Here is an 11,861-nt window from a genome sequence, read left to right on the forward strand (position 1 = left end):
AAAACACTTACTCTCTGGCTCTTCTAGAAAAATCTTGCTGATCCCTAGTGTAAATGATTAATCACAGAGCCATTTTCTGAACAAGATTTTTTGTTTTGTTTGAGCAGGCTAGGGAAGGAAGAAAGGGAGTGCCAGGACAAATGAATGTTTGAAAATAAGAGAAGCAGTGACATGGTGAGAGAAAAACAGAATTGAAAAAGAAAAGACTTATCAGCTTCACGATATGGCTTAGGGTCCACTCAAGGCATGAAAAATAAAATTCCAACTATCCACTTTAATCAATCAATTCTAATATAAACAAAAGTGATAATTATTAATATAATAATAGCACAACAAATAGCATTTCATATGGGCCAGATACTGTGCTTAATGCTGTACATGCTTAATCTCATGGTAATTCTTTCCACAATCCTATGTCAGAAATGCTACTATTACTCCACTTTTCATGTGAAATTAAGGAATAATGGGGTCAGCTGGGTGAGGTGGCTCATGCCAATAATCTCAACACGTTGGGAGGCTGAGGTGGGAAGACTGCTTCAGGCTAGGAGTTTGGGACCAGCCTTGGCAACACAGTGAGACCTGGCTCTACAAAAAACCTTTTAAAAATTAGCAAGGCATCGTGGTGCATGCCTGTAGCTACACATACTCAGGAGGCTGAAGCAGGAGAATCACTTGAGCCCAAGAGTTCAAGGTTACAATGAGCCATGATTGTGCCACTGTACTCCAGCCTGGGTGACAGAGCAAGACCCTACCTTAAAAGAAAAAAGAAAAAGAAAAAGGAATAGAGGAGTTGAGTAATTTGCTGAAGGATGCAGTGTCTGAACTGAGAACTTACAAAAGAGGAGTTCATAGAAAAACTCTTACAAATGACTAGGATGCTTTTAGAAGCACTCACCTTTGTCACACAGGTCCGTATTGCTAGCAAGAGCTAGCTCTTCTTTTGCAATGGCCCTAGAGCTAAAGGCTTGTTCTTTGATTTCAGTGACAAATGTCTCCAGTCTTTGAAGATATGTCTGATTTTAAAAGTCATGTGAGGTTAAATATGGTAAGTGGTCAGGATGAGTGGCAATGGTTTGAGTTATTAAAAGCAAGGTGTTCCCTTCACTATGAGTGATGGCTTTCTTAGTAATAATCATGGCCTAACTGGAAGGATAATTCCAAGAAAGATATTATTGAAGAAAATGAAATGATTCAGTTCTTGTCTTTGTAGAGCTTCCAATCAAACTAACTCTTTAAGTCAGTATGTTAGTCACTGAAAATTCTTTCTTTCTGTTTTGTTTGTTTGTTTGTTTGTTTGTTTGTTTGTTTGTTTGAGACAAGAGTCTCTCTCTGTGGTCCAGGCTGTAGTGCAATGTCCTGCTCTTGGTTCACTGCAACCTCTGCCTCCCAGGTTTAAGCGATTCTTCTGCGTCAGCCTCCTAAGTAGCTGGGATTACAGGCATGTGCTGCCACATTCAGCTAATTTTTGTATTTTTAGTAGAGATGGGGTTTCGCCATGTTGGCCAGGCTAGTCTCGAACTCCTGACCTCAAGTGATACACCCACCTCGGCTTCCCCAAGTACTGGGATTACAGACATGAATCACCGTGCCCGGCCTCTACTTTTTAAATAGTCAGATGGAAGTATAGAACAATCTATTCATGCTGTCTCAAAATATTATAAATTTTTGAGTCACAAAGGAAAGGTTCTCATCCCTATTTCCATCATTGTTGCCATTGTCAGCTGTGTGATCTTGAGCAATTTCCCTGAGTCTCTGTTTCCTCGTCTGTTAAGTTAGGATACTGCACAACTTTCTCAAGAGGGACTCTGGGAGGGAATTAAGACTAATGCCTTCAATCACTCATTGTATAAAGGGAATCGGTTTCTCTTCTATCACATAGCATGGTACTAGTTATGTACCATCCTTGGGGTAATTGAGAAAAAAACTGCATGAGGATTCAATAGGATAATAAATAGCATTTATTGTGGGAGTAAAATAGCATTTACCATAGGTGTGATAAATAGCATTTACTACACGTGTTATTTATTATAGGCATTATTTATCATAGGCATAATAAGTAACATCATGTATGGCACATGGAAGGTGCTCAGTAATACTAATCTTTTTTCTTTTCTACAGCAGGTCAGAAATTGGGCTGAGATTTTCATTGAAGTTGATAGCAGTGCCCTTCCACTATGTGTCTCTCGAGGCCAGCTTCCTGGCGCCCATCTGTCCAGAATGACAATTTTTCCTATGAGGAGGCACTTTTGAAAAAGGAAAGGAGAGGGATATTGATGGGCATTCTGTCGGGCATTCTGTCAGGCATTCCATCAACTAAGAAATGAATGGGGATCATGCTGGCGGCTGTAATGGATCTGGGAGCCCCATAGTCCTCCTTCTCCCCTGTATTTATCTGTTTACCTGTTCCATTTCTTGACTGAAAACTCCTTGAAGACAGGTGCTAAGGATCAGTCTTTAATCGTACCTTTCTATCTGTAGTGACTAGCAAATAATACTACTATCTGTGAGGAATTACTGACTTCACGGTATCCGAGGAAAGCCAGAAGGTATGAAACTGGGACTGTGGAGCAACCTCTTGCTTTTCATGGAACTTTCAGCCTATGAGGCATTTCAGGGAAAAGAAGTTCTTCCTGGAACCCAGGAAGTTGAGTTCCTAACTTCTCTGAGCTCGGAGCATCTATCTCATGTCTAAGTTTCCTTCGACAAGTGCAGGAGAGGGTGACAGGAAGCCTGCATAATCACCCGCACCAGCTCACACGCAGGCTATGACCTCCAGAAGGGACGGGACACCTTTAGAATACTTTCTACCATTTCACAAGCCTCTGGGCAGGAAGTTCTCTAATCTCAGGTTCCCACGTGACTCGACAGTCCATTTTTCTATTCTCACATCTCATCTGGTCGAGCTTGACTAAAAATATCACGCGAACCACCCAAGTAAACCCTTGCCTTTGTCTCTTCAAATGGTGTCGATGATATGTCAACGTACACACACACCAAACTGATATAGTATCGCTAGCAGTGTCTCTTTAAAGACGAGGTCTTTTAGAAGGCAGAACACTCTACAATAAGAACCTTTTGCTGTGCAAGGTTCAGAGCTGTTGCTGTGGCAACTCCCACAACCTCGCTGAGTATCCAAATAAATAGTTTGTTCTTTTTTTTTCTCTCTCCCTAAGTAAGAGGGGGGAGGGGGACGATCGATGAGACTTGCTATCGGCATCCATTTGGAATTGTGGAGTCAGTGCAAAAATTGAGGCTTCCTAAAATGACAAAGAAATAAAGGCTTTGGAAAAAGCCCACACCCCTCAAAGGCTGCAGATGGAAAATGGAAGGGAACTGTGTGCGGGAAACTTAGCAGGCTCCGTGGCTTTGAAAAGAAGCTCCCAGCAGCAAACACCCAGGCAGAAAGAAAGAAAGCTGCGGGGTTCCGACCCCACATTCCGGCGGAGAGCTCGGGCCTCTCTGCGGGGGGACGCCCAGCCTCCCCCGGCCTGCCCCCCCACCCCCACTCTCCCTCCTCAGCTCCCGCACTGCCGCGTCTAACCAGCCCAGGATCTGGGGTTAAACAAAGAGAGTGGTATGCCTTTAAAAAATAATAACATATATATATTATTTCCTTGTAATAGGTGATACGTGGAAAATTAATTACAGGAAATAGCACAGCGAAAAGCAGCAGCATTCGTCTTTAAATGGATATGGTCCCCCCTTCTCCGTCCCCCTCCCGGCTCTTCCTCTGCCCTGCGCAGACAGCCACCGCCCCTGCCCTCCCCGCAAACTCTTTTATTATCAGTTGAATCACGTCTCGTGCCAAGCAAAAGGTCATTTCAGGTCATCCTGAAGATGAAAGGACGGGGTAATGTATGTAAAGGTGCGAGAATTGGCAAGCCAAAAATACATATATACATATACATATAGAGACCGAGAGACAGAGGTGGGCCGGCGGGGGGGTGCGGGGGGGGGTGTCGCGGTAGTGGGGATGTGAGAAGCGCCAGCATTCTAACAAGAACAGAGTGATGCCAGAAGGACACAGGAAATGTTTCAAAGCGTGACAAGCACTACCCAATCTGTAGTTAATTCCTTATAAAAATAAGAACGTGGTTTATAATTGTGAGATGCCTGGAGGGTAAAGTTTCTAATTGTTCTCATCCAGAATCTCCTTTTTGACCGTTTAACAGAGAGCCAGAGATGCCGCCCATTGCGAAAGTGCATGTTCTGGAAACGTGCTGCATCTGCGGAGCTTTGGGGAACCAGCTCTGCTGGGGCAGAAGAGGCGGAACTCATCAGACTTAGAGCCTCCAACAGAAGGGGTTGGGGGCAGAGGGGTGGCTGGTCCAGTCACCCTCTTAAAGGGGATTTAGAACCACCAGGGTATGTGCGCAGTCTATATAGGGTGTTTCAGTAGCAAGCACAGACCTCTTTGTTTGGAGATAAGAAAATTAAAAAAAAAAAAAACTCGCATACAGTTGTTGTTGTTATTGTTTTCCTACACTGTTTCCTGGGTAGGGATAGCATGGTTTTTTCTTTCTCTACTAAAAGATATGCCACTATCTCCTTTGAGTTTGTAATTCAATGCCATTTCAATAAAGACAATTGGCTCTCGCTCTCTCTGAATTCTTGCCAAGTGCATTTTCCCCTTTCTTTTCCTTCCCACTGCTGTATTCGAATGTCCTGTATTTGCCTCATCAATTTTTTTTTCTAGGAAGCAAGGTCTTCCCCCCCTCCACGCCCCCCCCCCAGCCCCGCAATAACGCAGATGCTAACAACAATCTATCAGATGAGTGGGAGATTTGGATAATAAATCGTTTACTCACAGATACCAAACGTTTCTTACATGGAAACTCCCACTACGGCCTCCGCTGCCATGGGCTCCGCTCAACTCCCTCTGGGCTCCGCTCCACTCCCTCTTTTTTTTTTTTTTTTTTGTTTTTTTAGACGGAGTTTCACTCTTGTTACCCAGGCTGGAGTGCAATGGCGCGATCTCGGCTAATGGCAACCTCCGCCTCCTGGGTTCAGGCAATTCTCCTGCCTCAGCCTCCTGAGTAGCTGGGATTACAGGCACGCGCCACCATGCCCAGCTAATTTTTTGTATTTTTAATAGAGACGGGGTTTCACCATGTTGACCAGGATGGTCTCGATCCCTTAACCTCGTGATCCACCCGCCTCAGCCTCCTAAAGTGCTGGGATTACAGGCGTGGGCCACCGCTCCCTGCCTCCACTCCCTCTTCTTACTAGTCAAACTCCATATACCTGGCCCCATTCTTTCCACACCTACAGAATTTCAAACAGGGAGGCTTCTGAGGCAGCTGGTTAAAGGTAAGCTGATTACTGACAGGTTCTGTAATCGTAAAGCCAATGAGATTTGATGAGATTCATCTGTTACCCCGCCTGTCCTGGGAAATAGCTTTTTATAATGGTTATCATCTCAATATGTTGCACCTGCTAGAGAAACTGGCCTTCATATATGCCTGTTCCCCAACTCACATCATTATAAAGTCATACTCACTGAAGTTTTACTAGCTCCCTCATTACTAGAGTCATGTGCTTCTAAAGAAATACAAGCCGTTTTTGTAACTATTGTAGTTGCGAACAGCAGAACCCTCAACGTCCTGGTTATTTGAAGAGAATAGACTCGGTTCTCAACAGAATGGCATTAGTATATTTGGGGTGTAGGGAGGTGGTCGTTGTGCAGAATGAAGGGAGGAAGAAATAGAGAGTAGTCCACAGAGTAGTGGGCAAGATACCTTGATTTAGCCAAAGTCAGTAGCTGCCTGATTAATAATCGAAATGCTGCTAACAAGTGGATGAGGATTGGCTGATGCTTACATCAATCAAAAAAACGTGGCATCCCACTCCAAGTAACCAATGAGACTTTTCAGGCATTGGTCCTTTTCCATTGGTTACATGCACCCTGATGAAAAACACCAAGGCCAAGCTGATGATGTCAGCTGGGGCATGCAACTGTCACAGAGAGAACATGGCAAATCTCTCTTTGTCATTTCTGTTGAGCAGTATTGTGTTACACATATGAGCAAACCAACAATATTCCATGTCCATATCTTCCCAGATCACCTAAAAGTTCCGACAGACTTAAAATACAATCAGGTATTTCCCATGCCTTACTGAGAAGGAAGAAAGAAAGGGATCTAGTATTGATTAAATAACCACTATGTATCAGGTGATAGTCACTTTAAATCACTATCACTCAGTCCTCACATCAACTCTGTGGATAGCATAATTACTTCATTCACTGATGAGGAAACTGACAAGGTGAGCTGAGTAACTTTGAGATCACTACACATCTAACAAGGGAAGGGAAGGAAGCTCATATTAGTGAGCACGCCTTGTTTCAGAGACTATGCTTAGCTTATTACACATTTACTTTCTTTTTTTTCTTTTCTTTTTTTTTTTTTTTTTTTGAGACGGAGTTTCCCTCTTGTTACCCAGGCTGGAGTGCAAAGGCGCGATCTTGGCTCAACGCAACCTCCGCCTCCTGGGTTCAGGCAATTCTCCTGCCTCGGCCTCCTGAGTAGCTGGGATTACAGGCACACGCCACCGTGCCCAGCTAATTTTTTTTTTTTGCATTTTAGTAGAGACGGGGTTCACCATGTTGACCAGGATGGTCTCGATCTCTTGACCTCGTGATCCACCCACCTCGGCCTCCCAAAGTGCTGGGATTACAGGTTTGAGCCACCGTGCCCGGCCTATATTTACTTTCAAATAACCCTATGCTATGCATAATATTGTCTCCATATTATAGATGACAGTGAGATTCAAGAAACTTAAATAACTTGTTCAAAATCACAAAGCTAGTAAATTCAGGAGATAGAATTCAGACTCACCCCAGTGTGAAGCCCAAAGTCCATGCTGTTTCCCTGCAACTGATGCTTCAAATATTAGCCTAGGAGAGAAGAATGAAAGGTTAGTTCTCAACCTGATTCCCAATAAGATAGCACATGATATGTCCTCAATCCCTCTAAACTTACCTCAGAAAAATTTACCTTGGCATGTACATAAAGACTGTCCATGATCAGGCACAATGACAGAGTCCCATATGTCTAAAGGAAAGCATTTCAGACAGTTTTATGGAGGATCACAAATAATAAGCCTCTAGGTCTGATCTTAGACCTCATGAGTGATGTTGGCTTGCTTAATGTTTCAAAGGCAGCAAAAGTGAAAGACAGGAAATTCCCAGAGCTTATTCTCATTCTAGCTTTTTACTATTAATGCTAAGGTTATTTCTGAATGTAATCACCAAATCTATCATTTTCAACTGATTTGGCCTAAATTTTAACAAGTGACATTTATTTACTCAATAAATATTAATTGAGTGCTTACTAGACACCAGGCAATGTGCTCTATATTAACCATACACAAGTGTTTGTGCAATTGACTGGATAATGTTGTCATTCACTGTTTGGGGAACATCAGAGGAGAAGGAGAAAAAGAAGGGAGAGAGGGAGGATGGAATGAAGTAGGTGGATTTGGCAGACTAAACTGAGTTTGAGGTGCCTGCAGAAGCACCTGCTGGTGTTTCCTGATAAGTAATTAGAATTACGGGTCTGGCTTTCCGGAGACAGATCTGGACTAAATACTCAGGATGGACTCACATATGGCAGATGGTAACTCAAGTCATGGTAACTGAGATCATCCGGGAAACAGGGCAAAATGAGAAAAGAACAAGACTTAGAATAGCAGAGACCAGAAGAACCTGATATTTAAGGGATATTTAAGATCAAGTACGTTCTCCAATTTTGTTTGTGGCAAAGTAGGCCACCCTTTTCATTAATTCGCTAATTCAACCAACCAACCCTTACTGATAACCTCCTATATGTTAAGTGCTCATAATGCAAGCATGAGTAACATACATTTCCTTGCCTTGAGGGGATATAATAGGGGAAAATTCAAATATATTTATATACAAAGAGCTGTCTATATTCTTTCTGAAAGAAAAAAAAGAGATTGGTGAGACAGGCTCATAATAGAAATGATTTATTTATTTTATTTTATTTTTATTTTGAGACCGAGTTTTACTCTTGTTGCCCAGGCTGGAGTGCAATGGTGCTATCTTGGCTCACTACAACCTCTGCCTCCAGGTTCAAACGATTCTCCTGCCTCAGTATCCTTAGTAGCTGGGACTACACACACCCACCACCACGCCCTGATAATTTTTGTATTTTTAGTAGAGACGAGGTTTTGCCATGTTGGTCAGGCTGGTCTAAAATTCCTGACCTCAGGTGATCTGCCTGCCTCAGCCTCCCAAAGTGCTGGGATTATAGGCGTGAACCACCATGATCAGCCAATTTTTTAAAAAATTTTTATTTCCATAGGTTATTGGGGAACAGGTGGTGTTTGGTTGGTTACATGACTAAGTTCTTTGGTAGTGATTTGTGAGACTTTGGTGCACTCATCACCCAAGCAGTGCACACTGTACCCAATTTGCCCAATTTGTAATATTTTATCTTTATCCCTCAACCCCTTTCTACCCTTTCCTCTTGAGTCTCCAAAGCCTATTGTGTCATTTTTATGCCTTTGCATCCTCATAGCTTAGCTACCACTTATCAATGAGAATATACGATGTTTAGTTTTCCATTCCTGAGATACTTCACTAAGAATAAGAGTCTCCAATGTCATCCAGGTTGCTGATAATTCCATTAATTAATTCCTTTTATGGCTAAGTAGTATTCTATTATACATACACACACACACACACACACACACACACACACACACACACACACATACATGTGTATATATTACAGTTTATCCACTCACTAATTGATGAGCATTTGAGTTGATCCCACATTTTTGCAATTGTAAATTATGCTGCTATAAACGTGAGTGTGCAAGTATCTTTTTCAAATAATGACTTCTTTTCCTTTGGGTAGACACCCAGCAGTGGGATTGCTGGATCAAACGGTAGTTCTACTTTTAGATCTTTAAGGAATATCCACGCTGTTTTCCATAGTGGTTGACATGGACATAGTTTACATTCCCTCCAGCAGCGTAGAAGTGTTCCCTGTTTGCCACATCCCTGCCAACATCTATTATTTTTTTATTTTGTGATTATGGCCATTCTTGCAAGAGTAAAGTAGCATCACATTGTGGTTTTGGTTTGCACTGCATTTCCCTGATCTTTAGTGATGTTGAGCATTTTTTTCGTATGTGCGTAAGCCATTTATATATATATATATCTTCTTTTGAGAATTGTCTATTATGTCCTTAGCCTACTTTTTGATGTGATTTTTTTTTCTTGCTAATTTGAGTTTGTTGTAGATTCTGAATATTAGTTCTTTGTCAGACGTATAGATTGGTGAAATTTTCTCCCACTCTGTGGGTTTACTGTTTATTCTGCTGACTGTTCCATTTGCTGTGCAAAAGCTCTTTAGTTTAATTAAGTCCCAGGTATTTATATTTATTTTTATTGCATTTGCTTTTGGGTTCTTGTTCATGAAATCCTTGGCTAAGCCAATGTCTAGAAGGGGTTTTCTGATGTTATCTTCTAGAATTTTTATAGTTTCAGGTCTTAGATTTAAGTCCTTGATCCAGCTTATGTTGATTTTTATATAAGGTGAGAGATGAGGATCCAGTTTCACTCTCCTACATGTGGCTTGCCAATTATCCCAGCACTATTTGCTGAATAGGGCATCTTTTCCCTACTTTATGTTTTTGTTTGCTTTGTTGAAAATCAGTTGGCTGTAAGTATTTGGGTCTATTTCTGGGTTCTCTATTCTGTTCCATTGGTCTATGTGCCTATTTTTATGCCAGTACCATGCTGTTTTGGTGACTATGACCTTATAGTGTAGTTTAAGATTAGGTAATGTGATGTCTCCAGATTTGTTCTTTCACTTAGTCTTGCTTTGGCTCTGCAGGCTCTTTTTTTGTTCCATATGAACTTTAGAATTGTTTTTTCTAGTTCTGTGAAGAATGATGGTGGTATTTTGATGGTAATTGCCTTGAATTTGTAAATTGCTTTTGGCAGTATGGCTGACAATGAAATTTAAATTGGACCTTGGGAAATGAATAGGGTGGTAAATAAAAAAATCTGTCTTCTGTATCTTTTATACAACATAGATACTTAATAAATACTAACAATGGGATAGACTAAAAACACACCAAGAAAAAACAAAATATAGGTGCCAGGCGCAGTGGCTCATGCCTGTAATCCCAGCACTTTGGGAAGCTGAGGCAAGTGGATCACAAGGTTAGGAGTTTGAGAGCAGCCAGGCCAGCATGATGAAACCCCATCTCTACTAAAAAAAAAATTAGCCGCATGGTGGCGCGTGCCTATAGACCCACCTACTCAGGAGGGTGAGGCAGGAGAATCACTTGAACCCAGGAGGTGGAGGTTGCAGAGAGCCGAGATCGCACCACTGCACTCCAGTTTGGGTGACAGAGCAATACTCCATCTAATGGAATGGGAAGGGAAGGGGAGGGGAGGGGAGGAGAATTCAGGGGAAGGAGAGGTGAGGGGGAGAAAATTATTTTTCTTTTCCAGTTTTGGAAAAGAAAAATAATTTGGAGAAACCTGACTTCCAGACTTACCATAAAACTACAGTAATCAGTCAGTATGACAAAGTATTGGCATAAGCGTAGACATAGCAATCCATGGGAACAGCAATAGACCTACACATATACGGTCAAATGATTTGCACTGAAGGAACCAAGTTATTTCAATGGGGGTAGGAGAGTGTTTTAAAGCGAAAAGCCACTAAAACAATTGACATCCACATACAAACAGAAAAAAAAAGCTTTAAACTTTACCTTGCACTCTACACTAAAAGTACCTTGAAATGGATTATAGCCATAAATTTAAAGATTTATAGAGGTAACCATTCTTTCCTTGGGGTTGTGCTACTGTCCAATGAGTGTGTAGTGAGGGCACTACTGCTAATGCCTTCACAACACACCCACATCAACTAGAACTTTGCTTTACTTTGGTGCAATTTTTGGAAAAATGAAAACCCAATTTTCCACAATAAAAAATAAATAAATAAAATTTTTAAAAAGATTTCTAGATCTAAAACTATAAAATGCCTAAAGTAAAACATAAGATAAAATCTTCATGATCTTGAGTTAAGCAAAGATTTTTTTATATAGGACAAAAAATTATGAACTATTCAAGAAAAAACTGATAACTTGAAATTTTTCAAATTCTGCCTTTCAAAAGACACTGTAAGAAAACCAGTAGACAAGTTACATAATGGGAGAAAATATTGGCAAAACTTATATCTGATAAATAACATATTTAGAATATATAAAGAATTCTCAAAATTCAATAAGACAATCCATTAGTAAAAAGTGCAAAATATTTGAATATACATCTCACCAACGAAAATATACATGTCAAATAAGTGCCAAAAAAGAGGCTCAACATGACTGCTCATTAAAGGAATGTAAGTTATAGCCATAATGAAATGCCACTATACAAAGCTAATTTTTTTTTTATTTATTTGAGATGGAGTCACACTCTGTCACCCAGGCTGGGGTGCAGTGGCGTGATCTCAGCTCACCACAACCTCCACCTCCCAGATTCAAGCCATTATCTTGCCTCTGCCTTCCAAGTAGCTGAGATTGTAGGCATGAGCTTCCACTCCTGGCTAATTTTTGTATGTTTGTTTAGTAGACATGAGGTTACCTCATGTTGACCAGGCTAGCCTCAAACTCCTGACCTCAGGTGATTCATCCACCTCAGCCTCCCAAAGTGCTAGGATTACAGGTGTGAGCCACTGAGTACAACCTACACAGCTAAAATTTAAAACACTGGCAATACCAAGTAGTGGCAAGGACACAGAGAAGTTGGAACTTCTATACTTTGCCAGTGAGAATGCAAAATGCCACAGTTGCTTTGGGTAACAGTATGGCAG

At 41.3% G+C, this 11,861-nt stretch overlaps 2 long non-coding RNA genes and 1 other non-coding gene across 4 annotated transcripts in view; 2 read left to right on the forward strand and 1 right to left on the reverse strand.

Moving 5' to 3' along the window:
• Nucleotides 1-4,878, reverse strand: part of LOC108593745 (uncharacterized) — a 363,338-nt gene extending 358,460 nt beyond the window's left edge. For both annotated transcript variants that reach the window (XR_013523113.1, XR_013523107.1), the window contains exon 1: nucleotides 4,809-4,878. This is a non-coding gene — a long non-coding RNA (uncharacterized LOC108593745). The remainder of the gene's footprint in view (nucleotides 1-4,808) is intronic.
• On the forward strand, nucleotides 3,712-4,596 carry LOC103796058 (uncharacterized). The gene is made up of 2 exons (XR_623722.5): nucleotides 3,712-3,865; nucleotides 4,173-4,596. It is a non-coding gene; the product is annotated as an uncharacterized LOC103796058 (long non-coding RNA).
• Nucleotides 4,879-10,825: 5,947 nt separating the features above from the next.
• LOC118146024 (U4atac minor spliceosomal RNA) lies at nucleotides 10,826-10,951 on the forward strand. The gene has a single exon (XR_004731494.2). It is a non-coding gene; the product is annotated as a U4atac minor spliceosomal RNA (small nuclear RNA).
• Nucleotides 10,952-11,861: the final 910 nt, after the last annotated feature.

Source organism: Callithrix jacchus, chromosome 10 (genome assembly GCF_049354715.1).
Source record: "Callithrix jacchus isolate 240 chromosome 10, calJac240_pri, whole genome shotgun sequence".
Lineage (NCBI taxonomy): Eukaryota > Metazoa > Chordata > Mammalia > Primates > Cebidae > Callithrix > Callithrix jacchus.